We start from the raw sequence: 11318 nt of genomic DNA, 5'->3' as shown, positions 1-11318 counted from the left end.
TGTAAGCAGAGGGAAACTGCTGACTAAGGATATACCTTCCAACAGCTTCTGAACATAGCTACATCTTTAACATCTACAAATAAAAATGTTAGATTTAATCGTTTCAGGGTAAGGGGAGGTTATGTTGGAGTCATTAAAACCACCGGTCGCATTACCTAAAGAATTCTAAGGTGATTGATTTGATTTGATTTGAAAACTTAACAATAATTTGCTGCCTGTTTGATTTTAATTTCATTAATAAAATCATCACATTTAGAATAAGCAACTTAAATAGCATATCATAGCTTATACTGTATATTTTCATTATCTACATTAACATTCCTCCCCCAATTAAACATTTGCTGTTGAACTGTGCTTTCAATATGGCTACATGCCGGAGAAGAAAAACTTATGTCCTGCCACAGAAAAGATACTGACGGACTAAGAAGCCCAACGGCGATGTGAGGTAGCCAATGGGAGCTAGATTAACTGGCACCGTTTGCAGCCAAATAATTAGCATTTTCTGAAAGACTTTTCGGTGATTAACATGCTACACATCTTGGAAGAGTGAATCGCACCTCATTTTTTACAAGTGCCAGCCACAAAATACTATAATTTTTTTCACTTTGTTTTATGTACAGATGGAGAAGATTGATGAGCAAAACTCATGTGATGTCGGTCTCTGAGATGTAGGCAGTTCTTGTTCAAATTATCACTGCCAAAAGAAAAAAAAAATGAATGAGATAGTTGATATATTATAATCTTAACCCTGATTATGTTTATTCTCTTCTTTTAACATGTGTACATAGAATCTGTGCTATTGGAGTCAGACGTCTATAACTGCATGCCTGAGCGTAAAAAGCCCTGACCACTGTGAAGATGCTGCTGATAATGATCAAGATCACATTCATAATAACAAAGACGAGTAAATATCACATTAACATTTAGAGTGGCATAAATAGTGTAATAAATGCTAGTTTATTTTGCCCCACCCCCAACCCCATTTCTTTCCGTGCATTGGGAAGCTTGATTTAATGGAGGAATGGACCTTTGATGATGGATTGTAGTTTGATGAGTCAAAGACTGATGCAAGAACAGAAGTACCCTTAACGGCAAAGGGCTCAGAGAAGCCCTTGTATGAGAATGCCCCCAACATCTGCTGCAGAGTGTCTGCTTTTAATTATGCCATATGTTAATTGTTATAGAGCGACTTGAAAGCACTTGGTGATTTGCTGAAATTGATGGCGTTGCTTTGTCCTGAAAACCTAAATACAGATAGAATGTACTGAACGTATGCAAGTATCAAAAGGAAAAGTGCTGATTCTCTCTAACGTCTCTCAGTTCTTGCGTTCAGCCAGTCTTTTGTGCATTAATCAAAGTGGTTGGTGTTCCGGTTGTGTTGGTTGTGATTAGTTTTATTAATCAAATTGAGTGAAGCCTGCATTTCTGTTTGGTTATTTCGTGTGTATCTGCAGCGCTGTATGTTTTCTGAATTTGCTTGTGTTTTTCTATGTGTTTTCTTAAGTCTCAGTGCGTTGAGAGCTCAGGGCCACTCATACACTCATACGTACTCATTTGTGTGGCTCATGCATGAGCATGAAGACACGCAGGCATATCACACATGAGTGATGCAAAACACAGCCCTGCCGATGGTCTCACACTCACTGACCTAATGCACCAAGAAATGTAGAACCGAGTAAATAAAGACATGGAAGAAGAAGATTAGTAAACACCACAAAATGTTAAACGTTCCAAACATTTGCTTTGCAAACGTTTTATGAGGAGATACATGCATTCATGTGCAGTCAACACATTTGTTTGACCTGAAGGCTGCACAGTGTTGGTGGGTAACAGTGAATGGAAACATAAATTTTGTTTGTTTCCAAGAAAAACTCAACATGGAACATTTAAGGTAAACCAACCTCAGCAGTTGAAATTGTATTATTCTGTAACAATACTGTGCCCCATAGACACTTTGCTATGTACTTGGATTGTGTGCTAACAAACGTCTAAATCAGACTACAGAGGTTGTCAAGAGTGTTAAACATCTTCGAAGCGAACATGAAAAGCGATCTACTCACCAGTCTACCTTTACAGCCTTGTTGTGTCTATACTCATGTTCTTACAAACTGTTACTGACTTTGTAAGAGGATTGGCTTTTGTAGAAGAGGTCAGAGCTAAATCAAACTACAAGATGAAGTTTAGCGGCGGTGACGTTGACCGAGATGTTGGTTCGTAGCCTAACATTAGCTTTTTACTTCTGGTGTGTTCATTGTGGTGAACATTGTGTTCACCACAATGAACATTGTGTTCAAAGTGGTGTTCATTAGTGAAGATTATCCAGCTGAACAAAACACGTATCATGAACTGTTGTTTGTCACAGAGCTTATTTTCTGCAGTAATCCAAAACGCCCATGTTACAATCCCATTGGTTTTTTCGTCGAGGGAACCGGGGTGACACCAACATCCATGTTGGCCTACAAAAATACATCTCTGCGGTACTCTGTTCACATTCTGCACATTAGGTGTAAGTCGACCTCCTGTTATTAAATGTGTTAAACACCAGGCTGGACCCGGCATTTCGTTCTGAGCCTCTAACATAGGGAAGCATCTTTTTTATTTTCTTGCTAATTTACATTGTTTGAATGTATCCAGCATGAAGTTAACCTTACACTGTGTCTTCTCTGTGTCCTGAGCCAGTAGCAGTGACTGCCCCCCCCCTTTAATTACAGCACTGCTGATCATCTGTTGTTCTGAATCCTTTTTATGATATGGCACGTTGTTAAAGGGACATTTTGCTCCCAATTATGTGGATGTCCACAAGTGCTGGCGTTCTTTGTAGTCCATTAAAATTATAACCCCGGTGGTGCCATTTATATTGACAGAGAAATTGTCACTGTCTTGCAAAAAATGGCCTGCTTCACAGTGCCAGCATCTTCATTTAAGCACTATGAGGATTGCTGTGGTCACTCTGAGACCGGCCCAGGTGGTTTAGCTGACTGCTGGCTTGTGTTCGATGTCACTCCGTCTGACAGATGACAACGCAGGTTTTTCTTACAGTTTACGCTTAGTAGCACAAGATGTATTTAACAATCATAACAGCAGCAACTTAGTGACTGACAACAAAAAAATACAGATTGCAAAAACACCCACGAATCAACAGCCCTCTTCATCTTATTTGCACTGTTCTATTGTTCACATATAGGCTTTGCTTAACGCACGTCCACATCTGCAGTAAATGGACTCAATTTGCATGAACAGTACATTTGCCGGTTGAGACTGCTCAACTTTATGTGGGGCTACAGTGACACCTCTCCATCCCGCTTTATTTGAACACCATCCCCAGCACCAAGTACATCATCACCTTGAGGGATGACAAGCTGGAGTGTGAAGAATGCCAGGCGTTCCCTATAGTGAGACGATGGTATAAGCGCTATCATTATTTCCAGAACACCTTCCATATAGAGTTTAGCTGAGTGCAGTAGTGAGTGTGGTAGTGCAGTAGCAGCTCTTCCATCCTTCACTCCTTTATATTTCAACTGCCAGTGTGACATAGTGTGACTGTCCTGCTATTAAAACCTGTTTGAACGTAGTACTTGAGCAGCACATGTATAGCCACACCAGCATTATGTATATATTGGCATTGCTGCTACCTTACTGATTAAAGGAAGGGCTTTCATACAGCTTACAGTACAGGCAGATGTGAATGACAGATGACTGGTAATAATCATGTATTAATCAAAAGCTAAACCAATGTTTGTACAGTTTGTTTGAACTGTATTTTACTTTTGCATCCAGAGCAAATAAAATTTAAAAAAATCAGCTCAGATCATGCGGATGTCATGGGCTATGAGAATCTGAACGGTCTGAGCAGGAGCGTGGCAGACAATGCAATGTTGTGTCTTCCTGGACGCCCAAATTGCAGTGCACTGCAGGATTGCTAATTAGAGATCCCTTTCCATGGCTTTCCTCCCAGTCTGGTCACCAGACCAAGCAAGAGAAAAAAAAACAAAACATTTTGTAAAGAAAATCATCATTTTGTCAGGGCTGGTGTCAGGGATGTCACTACAGTTACTGGGATGTGTTATTTCAGCCTTTAAACCCTGTTACAGGACAGAGCCTGTCTGAAAACGAACGATAGTTACGCATGACAACTCTAATGCTGTGATCACAAGGTACAGGCAATTGTACCAACCTCACACTGCAAATGGTCATTCAAGAGATACTGAGCTGTGGCCCCTTTTATAGAGGTTGAGTCTTGGAGTACTACCTTATGCCAGATATCTTATATTATTACATCTTTTTATTCATTACTGTAATATTCCAATTTTCCAAATGTGTGAATTCATTTGACACATCTTTCCCTCAGAACATCTTTGTGTTATTTTCATTCTGGTGATATACCAATACCATTTTTGTTAATTGTTAATTTTATCCCTTATAATTCACAGTCTTGTCAATGCATAAACATGGCTCTAAAAAAAGCTTATCATTTGATGTTCAGTTATTACCTGCTGATCCTTGAGGACTGGTATCAATATCAGTTTTGCAGACTGTGCAGAATGCAAAGTGGGGGGCAGGCTGGAGACGTGAAGGCATGGCCGTCTCTCCTGGTAACTTTCTAGAAATTTGTACAGCACATGTACTCACCTCTTTTTTCAGCCGTTAGTGCCATGATCTGCTCTGATCCTTGTGATTAGGGATTTTTATTATGAATGCTTTGAAAGATGACGTTTAACCATCTATGACACATGGAGTATATGATTTCATTAGCCAACTTAAATAACTGATGAACAAGCAAGCTATCTTGCAAATACATACATAATAATACATGTTATGCTAACTCCCCAGTCTGTTTACCTTTGCAAAGGAGCTCAGACAGTGGTCCTCACTTGAGGAACCAGCCAGCCAAAATGAGGAGGGGGGAACAAAGACACAAAAACAAGGTCAAAAGTGATGCCATCAATTTGCGGATTCTAGCGACTGTCTCTTGAAATGACATTACACATTTGTCATTCATCCACACTGAATATTTTTTTCATAGGTGAGTAGAGGCGAGCGAAATGAATCCGGCCTTATGAATGTGTTTATGTAGGCTCCTGATGCAAATGCACTGGGCAAATTTCAGTGCTGAAATGAGTGGCTGACAACTCCACAGATGACCCCATGGCAATGAAACCAGATAGTTAACAACATGTAACTATAATCTCAATTAATTCAATTTTAGGATCAAGTTTCATTACACATTTTCTGCCACACGCTGGCATCAGCAAAGGAATCTGACAATTTAGAACAACGTGAAATTCACTGCAGCTTAGTGACATGGTATCGGTTGGCGCTGATGGCCAGTAGAAGCGCAAGAGCTGCCATTTGGCTCTACCTGCCAGCTCCCAGCAGCTCTTGTGTCGGATACCAATGGCAGGCAGTGGTGCTGAATTGCTGTTTCATTCAATTGCTGTTTTATATAAGTACATTCTGTGTCTTGGAGGCTAAATGAGAGAGAGAGGGAGAAATAGAGAGATCAACTCCACCCTTAAGCTCTTACAACCAGGTGTGTATGTGCAAGTATTGGTAAGACCTTACACTAACATATATAAATGTGACATGCATAGACTGCACATTGGCTGATTGTCTTTTATCTGTATCTTTGTTGGTGTACAGTGTATGGTCATTTAGGTTGGAGGAGGATTTATTGCTCCCCTTGACCAATATTTTTATCCGGTGTTGAAATATAAAACAGCTTCCTCACAAACTACAATTGTGGAGAATAGCATTGTATTGTAATTGCTGTGCTACATTCACTATATTAGTATGCAAATGGTGATGCAGGCTAAGAGTCAAAATGGATGGTAGAGAATGGTAAATTAAACAAAATTAATTAACAATAATCACAATAATATGTGAAAAATATTGATAAAAAATAAACATTTTCACACTTGGATGAAACCGTCTCTTCAATATAAAGTTGTAACATATTGCGAAGGTCATTTAGTCAATTGTACGACCTGTTCATCTAACTTCATGGCATAACAAATTGGTTTTCCAACTTTGTTTGTTTTTCTATTATTGTGGAAATCACCGTCACGACTGTCGCCAATGTCCCCTGCTACAACAATAGAACAATGGAGCTGAAAAGTAAAGGAAAAGGTATTTGTGGGCTTAAAAGTGCTATGTAATCTATGTGTCATTCAATGTCAGAATTGAACCTGTCTCAATTGGTAGATCAAAGCTTGAATCTGTATCAATCACTTTAACTTTATCATTTAAATGTTGGCAAACATCAACAAGACCACTGTTTTCCATTTCACATTGTATTACTAATAACCAAATTGCAACAGCCAACAAAGCAAATAATAGGGTATTAATTAACAGCATTACAAATTAAGAAGCCAGCTTTTCTTTAATTTCAGAAAAACAGATTCTTCATTTTTAGCTTACTGGAGGCCTAAACGGTGCTTACTCCATATTAGCATTGCAATTGCCTGGATTCAATCTTGTTTAGCTAAACCCTTGCCAACAGTGCCAGGGGTCCACATTTAATTAAGCTTGGTAATAAATTATCAAAGAATTCAGCTCTGAATGTCTCCACCTCTGGGCATGGACTGGCTTTATAGTTACATGCAGCTAACTACACATACTTCACAACCTTTTTCTGCACACCTGCATTATTTTGAAAATCTGCCTTCACACAGAATGGTTCATTTTTCAAGAGTAACGCTGCGTTCACTAATGACCACTATGAGATCACCCGAAGCATCACAAAGAGAAAAAAATGCTAATAACTTTTTTTTCTTTGCTTAATATTCATCCACATGTTTTTATTATGTCTGAATTAGAAGTTTCAAAAAATGAAAAGGAAGGAAAAAGAGTGGGAGACTGGAGGGGGAATTTTTAAAATCCTAAATTTGTGTTGCAAACATAGCCACCATAACTCTCTATGGTTGAGCTCTTAATTAGGTGATGGTGGTGGAGGGGGAAGGGGGGGGCTAATTATTCATTTACGTGAACTGGCCTGAACTCACATCTAGTCTGTTAGGGAGAAATGATTTATGGGAGCCCTGAAAAGCCCTCTGTGGGATGGGTGATGGAGGCAAGTGGAGAGGCACGGCTGCTGGACATGGTGGCGGCAGTACTATGAGGATAACAGAAGGCGAGGACAGCCACAGAGAGGGGATGAAAAAAAAAAAAGGCACTTTGGGGCTGATGGGAAATACTGCTGCCTTAACATGCACGACAGGACTATATCCACCCAGGATCTGCTGAGCCTCGTGTACCGTTTCTCTGCCAGTGGTCGGAGATACTAGAATAACAAAAAAAAAAAAAAGACAAAGTGAAAGAGTGAGAGCTACAAAGTGAGAAAAGAGGCGGGAGGGGAGGAGAGAGGTCGGACAGAGAGAAGGAGAGAACTAGACAGAAAGGGACAGAAGCGGAAAAAAATACAAGACAAATAAAAATGAAGGTCAAAAAAAAGACAGAAAACAACAAGACAACTGAAAAACTTATGCGTTTGTGTGACAGTGTGAGAGATACTTTGGAAAATAGTAGTAGAGATGGCGGATGATAAAACAGGAGGGAGACTGAGAGAGAGATGAAAGTCGGTGAAGACCTTTAGCTTTTTGTTCCTCCCTCTGATGGTACTCGTACTGCTGGAGCCGCTCAGCTGCCTCTGGATCTCGCAGCCGCATGGAAATGTGCCTCAGCTCCGCACAGGCTTTCTCCTGCTTGGAGTGGGAGGGTTGCAGAGTGAGAGTGAGATAGATAAAATGAGTTAGTGAGTCAACAGTATTGAGCAGTCTTTTTTAAAATGTGCCACGGCTGCTTTAGAGACTCAAACATTTAACCCTTATATCTTTTAAGATCTTACTAAAGATAATATGTCAAAACAGACAAGGCTGTGGAGCCCCAGCCTACGGATATGGAGCTGCACTTTAAAATAGCAGAAGATTTACAACTGCCTACGAATTTTTATTATTTTCTGAAACAATGAGATCTTGGTTTCAGACAGAGACGGACGAAAGCAGTCGTCACATTTCTTATTGTAAACTGTCGATTTTGCTGAGATGGCAATTCTTGCTGGCAGATTTTATCGGTTGTAGCAAGCTAGCTGTTCAGTTGAGTAGCTGGTTGAAAACAGTGTCTCCATCTGGCTTTTTAAGGTTGTCAGCTGACTCATTTTACAACAAGACCCTTTCAAGAAGGGTCTTAAATATGCACCTGATGGCAACATACTGTGCATGATAGCATGCTAAAATCCTGAGGCTAAATCTGCATGTCTCGAACATCCTCACCAGTCAATGACCCATGTAGATGATATGTAAGAAACAGTATTATCTTGTATTGCAGTGTAGTACGAGAAAGGAAAACGTAAGATCAGGATGTTATATTGTTTTCTGACACATTGCCTGCTGAAATTTTCAAACAGTATGTTTCACCTTTATGTCACAAGAGAAAAAGCTTTCACAAGGTAACCATAACTACCGAAGTATCATGGCTGTTGGTGTTGCTGCCATGTAGACTTTCTCAAATCCAATAAAAGAACCGCTAATGTTAACTTGAAGTATGTTAGTGTCCAAGACGGACTCACACACAGTGGGGATACTACACAGTGGATGTGCTAGTCAAGAACTGGTCTTCTTTATATGTTACCTAACCCCATAAACTAATGTAGTTAAAGGTTACTCCTATGATTTAGGACTTCTGGGGAGGATATTAAAAAGACACCACCTCCCAAACTCTATATATGTAGGGTATCTCCCTGACTACAGCCCCATGTGCCTGACTTCAACATGTGGAGAGATCCAAATAGGCCTCGACAGACCTGCCATGCCTATTTACAATTTCTGAGTTGTGGTTGGACAATAGCTGTTTTGGGGAGGGGTTTAGTGAACAATCAATTAACCAGTGTCACCTGCATGCCTACAAAGCCAGATGCCCGCCTTTAAAGTATCAGTTACAATTAAAACATATCTTTGCAGACTGTACATGGCAAGGACAGCCTCCTAAATCAAAGCCACAGTCTATTAAAAGTGTAATCAGGCACACTGTGGTGGGACTGTAGGCCTAGTTTGACCCCATCAAGTCTTAATGAGGTCCACTGAGTCGTTAACCCACACATTTAAATAACATGCATCAATATTAATAGGTTATTAATGACTCAAAGCAATTATGTATACAGTGGACTGGACAAAGAGTGCTGGGCAGAGACAGGAAGAGCAAGAGAAAGAGAGGAAGATGGTGATACTGAGGTTATGATGTTATGTGTGCTTGTGTCAGCAGTGATGTATTGTAAATTCTCAATTAAATGCTATTATTCAAATATTGGCTGAGTTTTAAAGGTATTGAGTTGGTGGGCATGAAAGAATAAAGCCAGTCCCTAATAAAGATTATATTTGCTTGTCTTTTTTTTTTTTTTGTCCAATTCCACAACAGCCTTACCCAGAAAAAACATTGGGGTGGAATTCAGTGCATGATAATGGATCCCATGTTAATTGTATCATTTCCATAGCACTAATTCCATCAATAGATTCATGTCATACAAACCAGTCTGCTTCTTTGACGTTCTCTTTTTAACAGAAACACAATCTACTCTGCGTTTTTTTTTTCGTTCAGGGTTAAGCTACAGTAAATAAAACAAGCCATTTCCTGAACATGTTACCCATTAAAAGCCCGCCATCAAAGGGAGGGATTATGCCCAGAAGTCTTTTTAGTTCCTAATCGCTGAGCCACAGTTAGCCACAAGTTGTGTCCGCCCATTCTGCACTTGAAAACAATCCTGGTCAAGCCACACAACGAAGAAATTTATACTTTATCTGTGGTATTGTTAAACAGTATGGTTTAGCTATTAGGAGTAGAATAATTAATAACTTATTTAACAGACAACAGTTTAACAAATGCATGCTTAATTAACTTTCCCACCTCAGACAAAGAGCAGCACACACAGTCTGTCTTTGTTTGGGTCTGTTTGGGGTGACCACATTTTTGCCCTGGTCTAAATATCCTTGGTCTCTTTTTTTAAAAGAGCAATTGAATATGAGAACAGTATTTCTGTTGTGGACACCACCTCTAAGTCCATTGAGAGGACGCTCTGGAGCTTTTGAGCATATCACATAATCTTCATCATGGACAATCATGGACAGGCTAAGTGGGTTTATATGTTGGGATTTTGGGACTGAGTATATTGGTTAAAAAGAGAAAATCAGAGCAGCAGAGTTGTGAGTATGTCACTGATGGAATAAGTACATTCTGCTGAATTTAACAAGACAAACAGGTAAAATGAAGGAATTGCAAAGGCATTGGCATCAAATTAAAATGGTGATAAATCATGAAGTTTTTAATACTTATAAAACTGGTAAAATGATGTCTAACAGAAGTCTGTTTAAAAGGCCTGCAGTTGAGGTAAATAGGCCCCATATACTATCTTATGGCTTACTGTACATGTTGACTGCATTTCTGACAGGGTAGCGCCTGATAGACGGTGACTGCGAGGTGAGGGATCTACACTTTTCGTGAACTCATAAACTCAGGACTGGAGGGCAAACAGCAGTGAGCCCATTCATATGCAGTGCCTTCACAGAAATTGTCTGTGCCAGCAGTAGTGAAAATACTCTGTCTTTGCGCAGGTGTGTGTGTGTGTGTGTGTGTGTGTGTGTGTGTGCAAGTTTCTTTACAAACAAAAAGGTGAGCGACAGAGTAGCTCGGATCAGATCAGCCCAAACCCAGAAGGTCCACAGGGGGTCGAAGCACGCTACAGAGAGAAAGCAGCACAAAGATCCCAAAAGCTGGTCCTATACAACGGCTTAATCCATTTATGTGAGACCTCTTTTCATGTTGTGAGTGACAGATTCATGTGTGAACACCTACTGTAAGCAAATGCTTATTTACAGGTCGCAAATCAACGGCACCGAAGCTTAAAGAAGCAGAAGCACATTGCTAAATCCAAGAGAATAAATCCAAGTAAGAATTATATTACAGCACATTTCTGAGCTGAGGTTACAAAGCGCTTCATAAACAAAAGGAACGACAGCAATTTAGTATAAGACACAATAAAAGCAGACATGTGCATAAAAGCAGTACCGACAAGTCAGCGAGTAAAAGCAGCAGAGGGCTGACATACAAAGATGAGTTTTGTTTTATCAACTGTGTTTGCAGTTACTGCTCTCAGAGAGAAGCTGCTACTTAGCATACAACAGCAAACACATAGTCGCCTCTAGATTTAGGTTCAAAGACCCAAAAACCAACTGCATGAGGTCCAAAGAGACACTGCAGCTTTACGGGGGAGGGGGGGGGGGGGGGGGGGGGCATTTCACCACTCATCAGAAAAAAAAAAATGCCCTAAAGGA

This window comes from Seriola lalandi, unplaced genomic scaffold, assembly GCF_002814215.2.
Source record: "Seriola lalandi dorsalis isolate HSWRI2012SDOR001 ecotype SW California unplaced genomic scaffold, Sedor1 jcf7180002054921, whole genome shotgun sequence".
NCBI lineage: Eukaryota > Metazoa > Chordata > Actinopteri > Carangiformes > Carangidae > Seriola > Seriola lalandi.
The sequence above is the reverse complement of the archived record's forward strand: the minus strand, read 5'-3'. Positions refer to the sequence as shown.